Source organism: Protopterus annectens, chromosome 1.part1 (assembly GCF_019279795.1).
Source record: "Protopterus annectens isolate FY-2018-M chromosome 1.part1, PAN1.0, whole genome shotgun sequence".
NCBI classification, from domain to species: domain Eukaryota; kingdom Metazoa; phylum Chordata; order Ceratodontiformes; family Protopteridae; genus Protopterus; species Protopterus annectens.
In genome coordinates this window covers 373,948,900-373,956,399 of record NC_056726.1, presented here as the reverse complement: position 1 = coordinate 373,956,399, position 7,500 = coordinate 373,948,900, and positions in this window count along the sequence as shown.

Below are 7,500 nucleotides of genomic sequence, written 5' to 3'. Positions count from 1 at the left end.
GATGTATTTCCCTAACCGCATTGTACTAGATCCCTGTACTTAATTGAACGTTATATTTGTGAATGCACAGTACATTTGCAAATATACCATTCAATTACATAGCTTACACACATGAACTATTCGACCATCTGTAGTTCGAATAGTTCATAGGTGTACAATGCTATGCCAATATTTCAATAGTAAACCATATATATATATATATATATATATATATATATATATATATATATATATATATGACGCACCCATTCACACACGCACCTATCGGCATGTTTTTAAATGTCAGTCATCCACAGGGAGGAAATGCACACTCCCAACAGACGGCGCTCCAGTTGAGAATTGAACGGAAGATCCTCTTCTATATGGGGTGCATTCAAACATCAAGTCCACACTCTCTAACTCTCCTTCCTCCACAGCTGCACTGTTTTTTCTTGTCACAACACAGACAAGTGTCACATGTGGACACAGCCTAACATTAGGGGGTTATATATAGGGACAGATTGCAGGTAAGCCTATTATACACCTATTGCATTTGTGCATGCTACGTTACACGTTAACATGACTGTCCTGCAAGTGGTGGGGTCTGAAACTCATGTCTATCATAACGGCATTACTTCCACCACCAGCTGTTTGCCACACTAATATACATGTCTTCAGGTTTAGAACACACACTATGATGGCTTACATTTTGTCATTCAGTGCTGATCTGCACAGTTGACAGGTATGGTCCACTTCCCACAGGGACAGACACTATTGTCCATAGCAGTTGTTCAGCAGGACATCATTATAACAACTCCTGATGGCACATATAAATCTTTCCACATCATCTATCCCATTATTATAGACCTAGTACTACATTCAATTACATGCATATATGTTTCACATACCTGTTGTAGGACTGTCGTCTCTTCTGAATACAGTTTTATGTGTCCCCTTAGTTATGTATGGTTGTTTGTAGGTTTAGTTGGTGCAGATACTTTTTTTCCTGTTTGTTTGTTTGTTTTTTCTTTCTCTCTCTCTCTCTCTCTCTCTCTGTCTCTCCAGTATAGGGATTGAGCTGCTTTGACTAGATTGCAGCATGAATTTTGTAGGTGATGCACATGACCAGGTGATGGCCTCTGCACCAATCAGTGTTCACCATTTGCTACTTGCATGCAGCCAGCTGTGTAGTACTTCCAATTACCACTGTCATGGTAACCCACTACTATAAATTAATAAATCATGTGGGCATTGTCCCTTTACCTTTCCTGTATGGAAGGCATCCTTCCTGTGTGTGGGCAGCGGTGTTACAAACAGCAGGTAGCAATACCTCTTACAACAAGACTTGCAGACACAGGCCAGCTACATATTTGTATAAGGTTCCAGACCTACGGACAGTGTGAGTAGTGTTGTTATATGCATTGTATACCACTAGTTTTACAGGGTTGTGTGTACATACTAGTTTAGCACAGAATGCAGTCAGTCTGCACAAGCTCTCAATTGTGGGCCTGTCCACATGATGGCCAGAGGATTGGCTGTTATATTTTGTCTGTTCACCACACAGGTCTTGTCTCAGATATATCAGTGGCATTCTGTCTGTTGAGTGCTATCAGTACATGGCTACATCCATTTGTGTTTCTGACTTCATATTCCTGAATAAGGGTATGTTCAACCAATCCTGTAACACCAGCAACTTTCACAGTGTATAACAACAATATTGCAAATATGGCTCCGTATTCCAGCTTCTGTCCTCCACCTATATACCAGGCTTTGTCCATATGTCATGCAGTAAGAGGTTGTTAAGTAGTGGCCTATCATTATGTTGTGCTGGCATTCCTGCATTCATTCCAGTGATGTTGTGGACCTCCACACATATTGTGGGGTAGGGTTGATATATATGTGGGCTACAGCTGGACAAAGCGTGTGTGTCCTTGTACAGTCCACAGGTCAGTGTATGTAACACTGTTATATGCCCTTGTAAGTCATTTTATGAGGGAGGAGTATGCACCATTTGTAATCTAGGCTGTTACAACATGTTAGGGATGTCAGTAGTAAGACACCTTAAGGTATATGGCTGTACATTTTCATACATTTCACCCTGGAAACATTGGTGGGCTTGTGCTTACTGTTTTACAGACTGTTCTGTTTGTCAGTGTGATAGTGATGTTTTAAGTTAAGCATTGTCATGTAGCAGATACATTTTCATTGTGACAACTTAATTCATTTCCCCCTAGGGGTTGAGTACAGAGTGTAATTGGAGGCTGCTGAACTACATCTGCATTAATTAGTGTTGATTGATTCTTATCGTCTGGGCCAGTGTTTCTTTACTGTTGTACTACTTGAAGGCCTTGGCCTGGACAGCAACATATGTTATGCTTTCAGATTACTGTATAAAATGTTTTGCTTGAGAGTTGCATTACTCAGTATGCATTTCAAACACCTAACTGCTATATGAAATGGCATATACAACTGAAATAGTACACAGATAAACATTTCTTATGTATGCAAACCTGTGTGCGGTGTCATATCTTTGACCTCTCTGTGGGGTATATGTTTCATGCCATAATTGTCTTTTGTATGAAAGAATCAAACACTGTCCATTTTAAAAGGTGGCAACTGTAGGAATACTGGCTGTTCAATATGCTGTGCCCCGTCTAAATATGTATCTTCCTATACGTATCTATACGTAGTAATATATGCATATGCGTGTATGTGTATATACATATATATCTAAATATATATATATATATATATATATGTATATATATATACATATATATATATATATATATATATATATATATATATATATATATATATATATATGTGCATGTATATGTATTATTGCAATGTTTTCTGCTTCTAGATTGTACATTCCCTATGGTAGACAGACTGTTCTGCATGCTATCTATGATATCTTATTGATACTATCCTGACATCATACAGGTGATATAGATTACTGTTAACTTGTTGTAGCTATGTTGTGTAGGGTCCTGGTTAGGAGACTTGCACGTGTTGGTATTGTGTTGCAAGGCAGATCTGTTTGGCTGTAGAGGAGGGGATGATCTCAATAATTACAAGAGGTACTTAAATTGGGCCCCCTCATCCCCATTAATGATGTCTTTGGTCATATATGTATTTGTTGTGTTCTTTTATATATCTATCTATAGCTATATATATATATATATATATATATATATATATATATATATATATGTATAAACATATATATATATATATATATATATGTATATACATATATATATATATATATATATATATATATATATATATATATTATATATATATATATATATATATATATATATCGGTTTATATATATATATATATATATATATATATCGGTTTATATATATATATATATATATATATATATATATATATATATATATATATATATATATATACATACCCACTTAGTTGTGTATTTAGATTATTGTTGCAGGGGGGATGTCAATTAACTTGTATATTCATGTAGTTCTCACAACTTTCTTAGTCATTGCTGTAATCTGTATTTTACAGGTATTATTACACTACCCTATGGCCTTAGTTTGGACAGTGGTATGTTTGCAGTCAAGTATATACGTGAACTGGTGTTTTACCTACAGTATACACCTTTTACCTGGTATACCTGTGGAGGTATTGTTTGTTAACACTACCTGTTTCTATGCATATTCCCAGATTCCAGGTTGATGTTATACACATATCTCTCAATCTCTTATTGCACACATTCTTATCAAGGCTTGACAACATGCAGGTGGAACTGGGACATATTTTGACAATTGCCCTCATAAACTATTGGTGAGTTGTTACAATGACAGATTTGTTTTCATGTACATTTCCTGAATATTTACAGGTCAGACAATCAGTTATATGTCATTAAAAGCTGCCTAATATTCATAGATTATCACACTGATTTGCCAGGGGGGCAGGGTAACAGGCAGCGGCTATGGGGTAATTATCTGGACATTCTGAACAAATATGTACAGTTGAGGGGTATGATTATGCATACAGCTTACTACCACTTCCAGGATTCAAACCATGGCTGTGTCTGCTAAAAATAAAACAGTGTATGTCACAGTTGAGTGTGCTGTTTACATATTGCTGTGTATCACTTCACTGTTTTCTGTCTATAAGTCTCCTCTGGTTTTAAAATCTGACCTTGTAATTATAACAGTCTTATATAGGCATTCCTAGACATTTTTATTATGTAGAAGTGTGGGTGACAGTTATGACTAATACATTATTATTCAGAGAAACTGCAACACTAACAATGCCATACAATACCAGACTAAACAGTACCAATCCAGGATTTCAGTCTTTATTTCCAGGCACAGTTTTCTTATCTGACAGACTTGTGGAGGGAATGTTTGTTAACACTACCCAAATGTTGCCACACATATTACCAGATTCAACGTTATTATTATGCACATTCGCCTCACTCTGTTATGCACACACTCTGGTCATAGCTTCACAACATGGAGATAGAGATGGGACATAATTTGCATATTACTCTCATAACATTTTGGTGAGTTGCTAGAGTGACAGGTTTGTTCTTATATTTTTCTGACAGTTATGATGTCTGACAATCAGTTGTTTGTCATTATTTTCTGCCTAAACTTCTGGGATCATCCCACTGATTTGCCAGGGGGACAGGGTGACAGGCAGAAAAATTAAACGAGTTATCTGAACTTTCTGACAAAATCTGTACAGCTGAGGGGTATGATTATGCATACAGCTTACTACCACTCCCAGGATTCGAACCATGGCTCTGTGTGCTAAAAATGCAGCAGTTTGTGCCACAGTTGAGTGTGCTATTTGGATTTTGTTGTGTATCTTTTTTCTGTTTTCTAAGTCTCCCTCATTTGTACAATATGACCATGTGATTACAACAGTCGTATACAGACCTTCCTACACATTTTATTTATGTAGCACAGTGTGGGTAACAGTGCTTAATACAACAGTACTATTAAGAGAATGCAACACTACATTACCATATGATACCAGAGTAAACACAGACAGTCCAGGAGTTAGACCTTTATTGCCAGGCTGTTACCCTTTTATTTACATACAACCTGTATGAGACTCTTCCTGCCATATTGTTTGGTTTATTCAGTACATCCCATACACAATACAGGTTTTATATTGGCAATTAACATTCTACTACTTTTAGATTTATTTCTTATGACAGTACATGCAAGATTATTACTAACCTGCCTCGTGATGCAGCCTTTACAGTCTACACGCATGGGCTTCCTGATTTATAGCCCGCTCCGCTGCAACTGTCAGAGACATAGAGGAATATTTAGCCATACCTATCCATAATATACACAAGGTAGGCAATTATTAAATAGTTAGTAGAATGAGTAATTACACACTGCTGGGACATTACCCTGCCTATCTTTTTGGATCCACTGATCCAAGAGCTTCCTCTGTTTCAGGTTGGCATAGTGATGCCTGACCTTCTCACCAGTTTGAGGGATGCCAGTGGCACTGGTGATGTCACTGGTGAGATGGTCCCAGGCTTCTGCTTTATATTGGGAACCCTGGTACTGGCCCTGCAGCAGTCTCTGTTCATGGTCTTTTACCAGGAGTCCTGCCATGACCTTAGACTCCTGAATGCCCCAGTGCTGTGCTCGGAAGTGAAATCCTTCCCCAACAATGGCCATTGTGCTTATAGGAGGAAGCTGTAACCACTTATGAGATGTATTACCACCTGTGGGGTTTAAATAGGGCCAATATCCCACACTTTGCCATTACTGGATGGTTTCAAAAATGCTAAGCTATGGGCAAACCTGTTTACCTAGGGTTGGCATTGCTTAAAGGAGCATACCAATGAGCAAATCTATTTAGCTGGGCTATGCATAGCATACACCTGGTAAGCAGAGGTGTGCAATGCTTAGCGTTGCTTATTTTTAAATTTGCACACTATTTCCTGTTTAGCATTGATTTTTTCATTTATTACATGTTATAAATTTGTTTAGTATCCGTGATTTATGTGTATGTACACTGTATGGGGTACTTGTGTTTATCGGGGGATTTCATCACTTTATTCCAAGGACACCTCACATTTTGACTTAATGCAGTACTCCAGTTCAAATATGTTATTTAGTATTTTATACAACAAAACAATTGTTTATAAATTCCTTTCACATGTAAAATGTGATTTTGCTATAGTGAGGATATGTTTGAGATTACCTCAGTTTTCTGCAGAGCTGATATGACATAGTGGTAAATCACTTTGGCTATGGTGTGCGGGATTCTGGGTTCGAGACTTGCAAAGGCTGATTATTTTGTTGCTGGGCAGAACAAGGGCTGTTGGATATAGAGTGACTAAGGCACTCTATAGCAGCTGTAAGAGGGTTTGCACAGGTTTGCGCGATGGTAAGCAATGCTAACGTCTGGTTAAATATTATTACAGTCAGTTAGCCTCAAAATTGCTTATCCTGTGTAGGCATTGCTTACCCCTGCACAAACAGGATTAAACCTGCTTACTACTGCATACAGGTGCTTACTCCCATTTACCCCCACACTACTTTAGAAAGAAAAGAAAAATGGGTCATGGGAAAGTGGTAGATTTGGACACTTTATACATTTTTACACTATTTGCTGTATGGCATTGATTTATCATTTATTACATATTATAACTTTATTTAGTATCTCTGATTCATGTGTACGTATACTGTATGGGGCACTTGTGTTTGTCTGTAGATTTTACCACATTATTACAATGACACCTCACATCTGCACTTAATGCAGTACTCCAGTTCACAAATATATGTTATTTAGTAGGTTATACAGCAAAAAAAAATGTTCATAAATTGCTTTTACATGGAAAATGGAATTTACTACAGTGAGGATCAAACCAGGAATGACTGCTCGCAAAGCAAATACACTAACCACTACACTATTGCTTCTACTGAATGAATCTTGCTATTTACCTTGTTGTACCAGTTAAGCTAGAGTATGCATAGCTAAGCAATGGGCAATCCTGCACAGCTACTGTTAAATATAATTAGTTTGATAAAAAAAATGTGTAATGTTATTTTCTCTAAGAAGGGACAGATTTCACTTATTGCTGTGGATTTCTGCGTGCATCTGCACATTTGACACTAATCCTGGTGTGTATCAGTTGCTATGAGCGTAGGGTTTTCTTGGAAAGTGAGGCTTTGACCTTTGCAATGGCTGTGGATGTGTTTTGTCCTGCAACATGTCATGTTTGTACACTAAAAGTCCCACTTTGGGTATTTGAAAAGGTGGCAACCCCCTATATGAGCGTTCTTGCTCATTGTAATTGCCGAATGGCAATTCTTGAGTGCAGGGGTATGTATAATGTGAGAGCTCTGCCCTCAGACATCCCCCCTGCACTTGTCTATGCTCCATGTCTGTTTAGGACCAGAGGCAGAACGCCTTCATAACTAAGCATGGAGTGCTGCTGTGCTGCTCTTAAACAGTTGTTTCTCTGCAGGAATAACCTATTCCTGCACAAAAGTTTACTGA